Genomic DNA, 13,197 nt, shown 5'->3' on the forward strand with positions numbered 1-13,197 from the left:
GCAGATAAGGGCAATTGTTTGGTTATTCTAGATAAAAAGGATTATCAAAATAAAGTATTAGATTTTATTTCATGTAGCAAAAATTTTGAGGAGTTAATTAAAGATCCTAATACGGCATATACTACCAATCTGAAAAAACTATTAATTGCTGAAAACAACACCTTTCAAGAATTAATGGAGAATAAACCTTTAATTCCCATGAATTCAAAAACTCCTTTATTATATGGTAAAAATTCATAAAAATAACTTTCCAATTAGACCAGTTGTTAGTTTTATAAACTCAGCTGCCTATTATTTAGCTATTTGGCTAAAATATTGCTTAAAAAATGTATTGTCGTTTTCTAGTAAATTAAGCATTAAAACACTTGAAACATGAACTATACTCTATTTCAGAAGTGTATAGGGCAATAAACTGGGGAATTCCGTTCTGTTTGGCTACATTTCGTGGTAGTTCATAGGCGCAGGTACTTATAATATTTATGAATTTAATTTTCACGGATTAAATGCCTTTATTTTGAAAGAGATTAAATACTAAATAAATACTTTTAATCCTTTTGTATAGGTACCTATCTTTTAACGCTTTGTAACATGCAAAAATGGGGTGAGGTAATATATACAGACTATAAATACTTTTAAATCATATTTTAAACGTTAGTAGTCACTGCTACGCTGTAGTGTAATCACAATATTATTATCCCAATATTTAAAAAATGGAGGTATTCAGTCCAACGAAAAGATGTACTGAAAATTCTCCACTATCGCTGAGTGAAAAAGTTATTATTTTAAATGTACATGATTGCATAAAACACGATTACCCTAGTTTTACTGTGCGAGAAATTGTTGAAAAATGTTCTCGAATGAGTGGAATTGGAAAGTCCACCATTTTCAAATTGTTGCGGGAAAGAAAAGTAACAGGTCAAGTGGAATCTCCCAAGCAAAAGCCAGGACGACCTACAAAAGTCCTTGATGAAAATGCTAAATGTATAATTCGAAGAAAAGTTCACTCTTTTTATTTTAAAAAGGAAATACCCACCCTAGACAAAATTTTAATGGAGCTTGGCCGAGATGACAGTATTCCGTTGATAAGTAGAAAACTTTTATGGAAAACTTTAAAAAATAAGGATTTTGCCTGGGAAAAGCATAACCGCAAAGCACTTTTACTGGAGAGCGATGAAATTGTTTGTTGGAGACGACAATACTTGAGAAGTATCTGTTAAAATATTAGACTAATTGAAACTCCTTGTTAGCAATTAAACTAAAGTATATTAGGAACGTTTGATGGTGATTACAGAAAACTTTAATAAAATGATCACATAACAAAAGTATTCTTAAACTAAAAACCGGTAATAAAAGGGGAGCTACTACAGTACAGAAGCGTAAAAGCATGAAAACTTACAGTCCCGAATATTATCTTATAACACTATTAGCGCCATCTGTTACGCGTAGCTCAAAGCCTAATATATTCACATAATTTGAATATTTAATAATCAAATACAGAGATCATAAAAGTATAATAATATTCTAGATACTTAACACACCTCCTTACTTTTATGCTCTCTACCCATTCCTTACAAAAATATAACAGGTAATTCTAATGTTAAAAACAGTCAAGTAACAAACTTACTTTAAGTTTAATAAATCTCTAAAGCAAATAAACTTTTCTTTACCCAGTGCCTTAGTAAGAATATCAGCTAAATTCTCGTCAGATTTAATTTTTATGATATCTATTACCTTAGCTAAATAATTCTCATGCACAAAATGATATTGAATTTCAATATGCTTAGCATTTTTAGTATAGTTACCGTACTTAGATATTGCTACAGCGCCAGAATTATCTTCATAAACTTGGATTGGATTATTTAAGTTAACTTTAAAAGTTTTTAAAATTTCTTTTACAACAAGAATTTCTGAAATCGCATCTGATAATGCAACATACTCAGCTGCAGTAGATGACTTAGTTACACTATTCTGTTTATGAGATTTCCAGTAAATAACATTCTCATAAAATCTAATAACAAAACCGGTGGTAGATTTTCTATCATTTGAATCACCTGCCCAGTCTGCGTCTACAAAGCAGTCAATAACTTTACAATTTTCATTTCTTTTCGTATAAATTAAGTTTAAGTCTCTTGTTTGATATAAGTATTTAAGTATTCTTAGAGCATATTTAAAATGAGTTTCTTCATAGCAATTCTGAAATCTGCTTAAATAGTTAACGCTAAATGATATATCAGGTCTGGTAGCTGTGCTAACATAGAGAAGAGCACCTATAATACTCCTATATTTTAGACTATCATTTAAACTATCAGTCTTTAATAATTTTAAATTTACTTCCATTGGTGTAGAGAAACTTTTATTACAGCTGATAATATTATATCGTTCCGCTAATGTTTCGATATAAGTTTTTTGACTCAATAACATATTCGACTTTTCATTGTATTTTATTTCAATACCAACATAATTGCTTATTTTACCTAGATCTTTCATATTAAAGCGTAGAGATAATTTTTGCTTTATATTAGAAATATAAGTTTGATTATTACTACAAATGAGAAGATCATCCACAAAAAGTAATATGTAAATGGTGCCATTTTGAATATCTTTATAATATAAACAATAATCACAATTATTTCTAGAAAAATTGAGATCACTCATGTACTGGTGGAAGCATTCATACCATAAACGGGGACTTTCTTTTAAGCCATACAGAGCTTTATACAATTTAAAAACTTTATTAGACCCATCATTATAACCTTCAGGTTGTTCAACATAAATATTACTTGTTATTTTTCCATTTAGAAAAGCTGTCTCGACATCCATCTGCTCTATAAAGAAATTATTTTGAAGACAAAAGGATAACAAGATTTTAAGGGTTTGACCTTTAAAGACGGGCGAATAAGTGTCATCTATGTTATCTTTTTGTTGAAAACCTTTAGCCACTAAACGTGCTTTAAAAATTCCATCTGGCTTCTTTTTATACACCCATTTAACATCAATAACTGGCTGGTCTTTGGGTCTCTCAACCATTTTCCATGTTTTATTTTTAGACAAATTTTTCAGCTCTAAGTCCATAGCTCCTTTCCAATTTTTCGCTTCAGAAGACAATAGAGTCTCTTCAAAAGTTAAAGGAGTCATTGCATTACAATAATTTACGCAAATTGTTTGATAGACATAGTTTTCATTCTTGTTTGGTTTTGGGATTCTTTTTGATTTTCTTAATAGTGTACCCTCAGATGTACCAACTTCTTGCCTGTCTTCTTGCACAGTTTGATTAAGATCATCCGGAACATCACTATAATCTGAGTCACTATTCTCATCTTCCTGTTCCTCTAGATTAAATTCTTGGGTTGTCTTAAGTTCTTCTTTTACCTTGGGATGAATAATCTCTTTAGGCTCTTCAAAACCAATACAAACAGTGTCATCCTCTACTATATCCACATGTCGCGCTACAATAATCTTATTACCTATTAGAACTCGGTAACCCACATCTGAATATCCAACAAGTATACCACATTCAGCCTTTTTATCCCATTTGGAAGTTCTTTTTACTTCAGGAATTCTAACAAATATTTTGCTTCCATAGATCCTTAAATATTTGGCATCAGGCTTCTTTCTAAAAAAGATTTCATAGGGAGTCAATCTCTCTATGGTGTTTGCTAGAATTCTATTCTTTAAGAAAGCAGCTGTTTTAACAGCCTCAGGCCAATAGCATCGATTAATTTTAGCTTCAGCCATAAGACATCTAGCCATGTCCATAATAGTTCTGTTCAATCTCTCTGCGGTACCATTAAGTTCATGTACATAAGGTGGACAAGGGTCAACAATAATACCTTTTTCACAAGCAAATGTACAAATTTTCGAATTTATATATTCTGTTCCGTTATCACACCTAATCCTTTTAACCTTTTTATTAGAAATGTTTTCAACCTGATTAATATATTCAGCTAGACACTCAAAAACTTGATCTTTACTTTTAATACAGAAAACTTTAATCAATTTACTATAATCATCAATGATGCTTAAAAAATACTTCTCCCCATTACTTCCAACAGTGTTATGAGGTCCATTTAAATCAGTATGAATTATTTCAAGAATATCATTGGCTTTAGTTCTGTTAGTTTGAAAAGGTAAGTTATGCATCTTATTTTCAATACAGATTGCACATTTCATAAAGTTACATTCAAGATTTTCAGGTAAATTCTCTAACATATTATTTTTACAAACCTTACTTAAAGAATTAAAGTTTATATGCCCTAATATTCTGTGCCATTTTTCCTTAAGAGACATTTCATTTTTAGGTTCAATTTTACAAGTAATTACATTGGCATTGATTTCGTTTTTAACCAACAAGCATTTTATGTAATATAAATTATTATACTTCTTAGCAATTCCAACTATCTCATTATTTTTGTTATAAATTTTACTCACATCAGCTTCAGATATAATTTTATTATTTTTAATAATTTTACTATAACTTAAGAGGTTATTATTCATTTCTTTTACAAAGAAAACATTTTTAATAGTAACAGTTGACACCTTATTACAAATAAAGAAATTACATATAACAGTACCTATCTTGGTTGCTTGTAGTATTCGACCATCTCCAAGTTTGACATTATTTGGTGTTTTTAAAGGTAAAAATGTACTAAAGTATTTGTCATTATTTATTATGTGGTCTGTGCATCCACTATCAAGCACCCAAGTAACCTCATTATTTTCAGAAATTTTACTACTTACAGTTTCACTGACATTTTGACCTACATTAACCATAAACACACTACTGTTGCTGTTCGAGTTTGGTTGAGCATGTCCTCCATGCCCCCTGCCTCTGCCTCGAAAGTTACTTCTCCTGCCTTGAAATTGACCACCCTGAGAGTGACCTCTGTTGCTAGGCCCATAGGTATTGCCACGATTCCGATGAACATATCCTCTAGATGAGTTGCCACTTGAACTTTGGACTCTGCAGTCTCTCTGTATATGTCCAGGTTTGCCACACAAATAACACACCCTTGACTGGTATTGCAGCTGCGGTCTGGATTGACTGGTTGCCATAAATACATTAGACCTACCCTGATTTGAACTGATGGCTGCTGACGGTCCATTTTCCAAAGCTTTTAGCTTAATTTTTTGCTTCAAAAATTCACAGGTTCTTTCAGCTTCTGGTAAAACATCAATTAGGTCTCCTATATAGCTGTATGTGCTTGGCAGCGCCTTAAGCATATAGTTCAACTTCTCAACTTCCTTAATAGGAGCACCTGCAGCTCGTAAATCATTTATACTTCTTTCAAAGGCATCGAAAAAGGCATTTACATCAGTAAAGTTCTCCAACTTAATTCCCTCAAGAGCACTTCGATAGACAATCTGTAAAGCAGTAGACTGTCTGTTATACATCTCATCAAACTTTAGCATAATTTTTCGTGCTGTGTCCAGGTGAGACACATATTCCAACTGCCTGTTAGAAATACCACTATAAATGTAATTGACCGCCCTAATTTCCATTAGATTCCACTCCTCGTCGTTATCTGTAGCAGCCTTTTCACGAAGGACGACTTCCTTGCATTTTTTAAACTCCAGAAACTTACATAGCCGGGTCTTCCAATTTCCATAATCCACACCATCAAATATCGGTATAACAACATCATCACATTTCATAAGGGACATCTTAAAAGTAGGACTTGCTTCACACTTTATTTCTCCAGAAAAATACGTTACTAAACGTTTACAAGCACAGACAACCACTTTACATTTTACGTATTACAAAATAACTAAACCACGGACTGCTACCATGTTAAAATATTAGACTAATTGAAACTCCTTGTTAGCAATTAAACTAAAGTATATTAGGAACGTTTGATGGTGATTACAGAAAACTTTAATAAAATGATCACATAACAAAAGTATTCTTAAACTAAAAACCGGTAATAAAAGGGGAGCTACTACAGTACAGAAGCGTAAAAGCATGAAAACTTACAGTCCCGAATATTATCTTATAACACTATTAGCGCCATCTGTTACGCGTAGCTCAAAGCCTAATATATTCACATAATTTGAATATTTAATAATCAAATACAGAGATCATAAAAGTATAATAATATTCTAGATACTTAACAGTATCAAGCAGTACCGCAGGGAGCAAAAGAAAGTTTTTTATCTTGATGAGACGTGGATTAACGAAGGTTGTATAGTCCAAAAAATGTGGCAAGACAAAAATATAACCAGTGCTCGCTAAGCTTTCATAGAAGGCCTGTCTACGGGTATTAAAGTACCTTCGGGAAAAGGAAAAAGACTTATAATCACACATATTGGAAGCGAAGAGGGATTTTTAAAAGAAGGTCTGCTAACCTTTGAGTCGACTCGCACAGGAGATTACCATGAAGACATGAACTCAGACGTTTTCGAGGACTATTTTGGTGAAATGATAAAATTTCTTCCGGCTAATTCGGTGGTGGTTATGGATAACGCAAGCTATCATTCACGGCGAATAGAGAAGACGCCAACTTCAAGTTGGAGAAAGCAAGAAATTATCGATTGGCTGACTGCAAAAGGTATTGCGTTTGAAGCAAATTTGATAAAAAAAGAACTGCTGGCAATAACAAACTTACACAAAACTCGTTTCATGAAATACGCCGTGGAATATATAGCCGAAAAATATAATATAACTGTACTGCGCTTACCGCCATATCATTGCGAACTAAATCCTATAGAACTGATATGGGCGCAGGTAAAAGGATTTGTAGCAAGACAAAACACGACTTTTAAAATGAAAGATGTTAAGCTACTGTTTGATCAAGCCATTACGGAAGCGACACCAGAGAATTGGCGAAAAGCAGTCCAGCATGTAATTAAGCAAGAGGACAAAATGTGAGATCTTGACAACCTCATCCATCAGACAGTCGATCCTTTAATTATAATGTCAAGAGGTGATGACAGTTCGTCAGATGACGAAGAAGACTACAATCTATTATAATTTAAAATTGTTATACACTGTTCAAAAAGTGCCAGATCCAAAAGTGACATTTTCAACTGTTTTACTCTACATATTATTTTCAATAAATTTGTGAAAAAAATATATTATTCCATTTAAACAAAAGTAACTTTCTAAAATAAAATAGCATTTAAGTACATTAATTATAAGGTAAAAAACAAGTCCCAGTTGCACGCCTTTGGCGAACCGTTTTCAATGTTTATCAGTGGGTAACAATGGGCAAAACTCATAAATTGACCCAAAACCGGGTGGCACTACCTGCAATCAACGAAAAGAAAGAATTTTACATTGAAACTAATACCCAACTAAGGTAGTGGCATAAAATATTGGTGGATCACCAGGTACCACTTTTGCATACCTAATGAGGTTTTATTGCTCTACACACTTCTGAAATAGAGTATAATTGACGATCTTAAAACAATTTCTTTGCCAAACAATTGTTTTCTTGTCTGCTTTGACATAGTTAATCTTTTTCCCAGCATACCCAGAAACGAAGTAATAGCTATAATAGAAAATGGCTTATACAGGGTGTCCCAAGAGTAGACGTCCAAATGAAAGGAGGCGATAGAGGAGGTCAGTAGCAATCAAAAAAACTTCATATACTATTATTCGATTGTTGATGGTTTAAAAGTTATTACCGTTTTTCTGTTTTTTATAAAAATAGTGTCATGAATTCTGTAAAGAACTCATAGAAAGAATATCCTCACGTATTTGCGTGGTATTTGTTATGAATGTTGCCTTAAATAGTGTACTTTTTCATAAGTAATAATTGCATGCAAAACAATTGCTTCTGTCACTACTTAGAAAATGATAATTTCCCAATGTGTTTAAGTTTTACATACACATTTTTGCGTTTGAATTGATGCTGCTACAAAGCGCGTGTTCGACCAAAAATAAACAGATATCAGAAAAAGTTGCTTTATTTATGCAGATTCTTTACGGTCAAATATCTATGATGCTGCTGTCCGAGAATATGAAAGACGATTTCCCGGTCGAAATCGCTATCCTGACCATAGAGTTTCCATAAATGTGCGTCAGAGTTACTTGGAAGGCATCATTCCTGGTCAGCCACGGAGAGTAGGAAGCCCTAGAAATGATAACGATGAAGATGATATTGTGGAATTTGCAACAGAGAATCCAACAATAAGTGTTCGTCGCATAGCAAGACGTTCGGGACTTCCCAAATCCACAGTTCATCGAGTCTTACAAAGAAATCTGTTATATCCTTATCATGTGCAGAAGTGCTTGAATTCCATGCTTTCATGCCACTGATTATGAAAAAAGGATTCAGTTTTGTCGGGAAATGCTGCAGCGTAATAGAGAAGACTCTAATTTTTTTTTAAACATTTTGTGGAGTGACGAAAGCAGTTTTAAAAGAACAGGGATATTTAATACACACAATTTGCATTATTGGGACTATGTTAATCCTAATATAGTGAGAAATTATCGTTTTCAGCATCAGTCTTTAGTCAATCTATGGGCAGGGATCATTGAAGGCAAATTAATTGGACCATTCGAGCTACCAGGAAGACTTAACGGCGAAAATTATTTACACTTCTTGCAACATAACTTGAACGATTTACTTGAAGACGTATCTGTAGCAACACGGCGAGATATGTGGCTGTAACACGACGGAGCTCCTGCTCACTCTGCCCGAATCGTAAAGCAACATCTTGATACTACTTTTAATAATCGATGGATTGGAAGGGGAGGAACCATCCAATGGCCGCCGCGTTCGCCTGACCTGAACCCCTTAGACTTTTTTTTATGGGGATATTTCAAAGAACTTGTTTTTATCAATGAAAGCCAGACTGAAGTAGAACTGCGAAGAAAAATAAGACAAGCGGCCAACGTTATTACCAACAATGACAGAGAAATTACTTTTTCGGCGCATAAAAAGTAATTTCATCCGCCATTGCCGAATGTGTATTAGAGCAGGTGGTTCGCATTTTGAACATTTATTGTGATGTTTAATAGCAATAAATTATTTTTTTTTCATTATTGTTTAGTATTAGATTGTTTAGTATTACAATATTTTGATTTTTGTCCAAAAACGATTAGTTTAATAAAAATGTCAATCAAAAAAGACTCGTATCACTTATCTGAAAGTATTTCACCATATGAGAATCTTCATTAAATAAGTAACTTTTCCTGATAATTTTTAACTTTTTGTAGTAAATTTGTTTCTGCCAGGTTCACTTAAAAGGCAAATAATTTTTAAATAAAAATTAAACATATTGAGAAATTATTTTTTTCTTACTAGTGAAAGAAACAATTATGCATCCAAATTATATTTATGAAAGGGTGCACTCCTTAGGGTCACACTCGCACTAAATACTAAGTAAATAAATTATGATATTTTTGTAATAAATTTTGTGCATGATGCATGAAGCGATTTTTACAAAAATGAGAAAAATGGAAATAACTTTTAAACCATCAACAATCGGATAATAGTATATAGGGTTTTTTTGATTGCAAATGATCTCCTCTATCACCTCCTCTCGTTTGGACGTCTACTTTTGGGACACCCTGTATAAACATCAAAATCTAACACCCAGAACTAAAACGGGAATTATACATTTATTGCGTGCGTACCTTAATTTAGATTTCTTTAGGTTTAATGATAGATATTATAGAATGTTGAATGGTTTACCAATGGGTTCTGGTTTGTCTCCCCTACAGGCTGATATCTTTATGTCAGATTTTGAAGAAAAACTATTTAACACACAATACAATCTTATCAACAAGATTTTAATATGGAGACGGTTTGTGGATGTTATTTTTTTAATTTGGACAGGTTCCAAAGCAGAATTGCAGAAATTTCACGTTTTTCTCAACTCTTTAAATCCGAAAATTCAATTTACGGTCGAAATAGAGTGCAATAATAAATTAAATTTGTTAGATCTAACTATTAATAGGATAAGTAAGAGCTTACAATACTCCATATATAGAAAACCAACACAAACCGACAATGTCATTCCTGCAAAATCAAACCATTTCTTTGCACATAAACTGGCAGCTTTTCACGCATTAATTCATAGACTCTTTACGATCCCTCTTTCACCTTTGGAATTCTTAAAAGAACAGAACACTATCTATCAGATTGCAATTAACAATGGATACAAAAAGTCTTTAATATATAATTTGATTAGAAAAAAGTTCAATAAAATATTATTTCAGTTCCTCTCTAGTGAGCCCCTTGATCAAACCATCCATCCTTACCAACCTCCGAAATATGTAAAAATTTCCTTTATTGGTCCGATTTCTTTAAGTATAGGTAATTTACTTAAGTCCTTAGACAACAATATAGAAATTGTGTATAAGTCCTTTCAAAATATAAAAAATCTTTGTTCAAGATTAAAAGACTTTGTAAGCCCATTAGAAGGCAGTGGCGTTTACCTCTTATCATGCGACTCTTGTCCAGCCAAATATGCTGGTCAAACCGGCAGAAATTTCAAAATAAGAATTAAAGAAGACATCTAAGAGAAACAGGTCATTCATTTAATACAGACGATAATTTCAAAGTTTTGCACAACCTAAATAAAAGCAAAAAATTAAATATATTAGAAAATCTAGAAATAGCAAAACTATACTCTATTTCAGAAGTGTGTGGAGCAATAAAACCTCATTAGGTATGCAAAAGTGGTACCTGGTGATCCACCAATATTTTATGCCACTACCTTAGTTGGGTATTAGTTTCAATGTAAAATTCTTTCTTTTCGTTGATTGCAGGTAGTGCCACCCGGTTTTGGGTCAATTTATGAGTTTTGCCCATTGTTACCCACTGATAAACATTGAAAACGGTTCGCCAAAGGCGTGCAACTGGGACTTGTTTTTTACCTTATAATTAATGTACTTAAATGCTATTTTATTTTAAAAAGTTACTTTTGTTTAAATGGAATAATATATTTTTTTCCCAAATTTATTGAACATAATATGTAGAGTAAAACAGTTGAAAATGTCACTTTTGGATCTGGCACTTTTTGAACAGTGTATAACAATTTTAAATTATAATAGATTGTAGTCTTCTTCGTCATCTGACGAACTGTCATCACCTCTTGACATTATAATTAAAGGATCGACTGTCTGATCGATGAGGTTGTCAAGATCCCACATTTTGTCCTCTTGCTTAATTACATGCTGGACTGCTTTTCGCCAATTCTCTGGTGTCGCTTCCGTAATGGCTTAATCAAACAGTAGCTTAACATCTTTCATTTTAAAAGTCGTGTTTTGTCTTGCTACAAATCCTTTTACCTGCGCCCATATCAGTTCTATAGGATTTAGTTCGCAATGATATGAAATATATAGAAATAAATACAGAAGTTAATTGTCAGAACGAACCTATTAACGCCCACTACCGAGAAGCGGCCAAAATTGTAAATTTATTTAAGTAGTTTCCACATTCCTGTGAATTTACTGTTTTTTACAATGTTCTGTTAACCGCATTTAATCCTAGATGTCCCTGTTAGTAATAGTATTAAATATCTGTGTATAATATAGTACCCATGTAAATTTAAAAAAAAAAACAAAATCCGTTATTGTTTTGTCGGTGTGATGACATGTTCTTAGATTGATGTATTGTCATGTTATGTGTGTGCCATTTTTTGACCTTTTTATGGACATTTTGTAATAATACCATGTAAGTTTTACTATGTTTTTAATTAATTTATTAGTTAAACAACCTTTTATATTCTACTTACATAGTTTTCCCTTGACAATGGTTTAACAACCGAAACGCGTCGGGATTCTTGAAATAAAGATTCTGAAGTAAACAGGACCCTTCGTCTGTTATTTTGCTTTGCATGGCCCTATAACATTGTCGCCCAAAATACCTGCCCAAACATTCAATTTCTGAAGATACTGGGTACGAAACTGAAAACTTCTGTGTTCGTTTTCCTGAGACCAATAACGAACAATGGAAGGATTGTGTTTGTCATGTAATGGAAAAGAAGATTTATCAGAAAACGAAATATTTTTTAAAAAATATTCATTTTTATATGCCTTTTCCATCATGGTTTCACAAAATTCTATTCTTCGCCACTGGTCTTCAGGAAATATTTCCTGAGTTTTAGAATACTTGAAACATTCCCAGTTCCTCTCCAATACTTCTAGTGGACCGTGTCGAATCAAGTTCTAGGGTACTGCAAACCATTTCTTCCCGCCGTTCTATATCCTGGACCACTTCAACAGGCTTTTTGTGTGGCATTTTTTACAATCTTGAAGACAAAAAGATGTCTCAAAATTTGTAACCACATTTAAAACCGTTTTTGCACAAGGAATCGGTCTATTCTCAAATGTCACTGAAAACAAATCTCTACATTGTACTGCCGAATTGCCTCCATAAAACCATTTAATTAGTTGAACTCTTTCGGAAGGGGTATAAACAGTCATAGTGAAAAAAACACGAAAATAAGGCTTAAAAATTATTAATGCAACGTGCATAGTAACACAGCAAAGTGAGGTCTGCTGACTCCCGATTCAAAAAATAGAAACGAAAAATTCCGCCGCCTGCAAGCCGCAACCAAGCGGTGTTGCCATTATTTTGGGTATTACGTATCTCACGATAACACGATCTGTATATAGCGGTGTTACGCTTAAAAACTAATAAAATAAAAAAATTATAGATTAATAAATTTCTCATAACGGTCCTCTAAAGCAGTAATACCATTTTTCAAAGTTACTGAAAATACTAATTTAGAGCATTGGTGACCGACTCATTGCTCTCAAATTGTTTACTTCCAAGCCATTTGGTAATGTTAGGAAATAGTTGATGCTCGCTGGGGACTAAATTTGGCGAATATGGACGAACAATTCGAAGTACAATCCACTGATTTTAGCCATCGCTATCGTTTAACTGTTAAAAACGATAAAGAGTGTCAGTGTGGAACTAGTTCTACTTTATTTCGAAAAGGTGTTAGATCCTTTAGACGTTTGTTACTTAGGAGAATTTGATGACCACGCGCTTCTTTGTTTTTTCAATTTTCACGTGAGTAATTAGGCATCTTGCATTGCCCCAACGGCTCTGAAATGTATACTCAAGCGATCGACTTGAAACAAGTTTCTTCCACCAATGAACTATTTTGCAGTATCTTTCATCATCCATCAAATGGGTGCCATTGGCAGCACCTATTTTGCATTTTCTTTCCTATGTGATAATTTTTTTTTATTTGGCGTTCAGTTATTTTTTAGAATCAACAATAAAGGGTCGAAAT

The sequence above is a fragment of the Anthonomus grandis genome, chromosome 4 (genome assembly GCF_022605725.1).
Source record: "Anthonomus grandis grandis chromosome 4, icAntGran1.3, whole genome shotgun sequence".
Taxonomy (NCBI): Eukaryota; Metazoa; Arthropoda; class Insecta; order Coleoptera; family Curculionidae; genus Anthonomus; species Anthonomus grandis.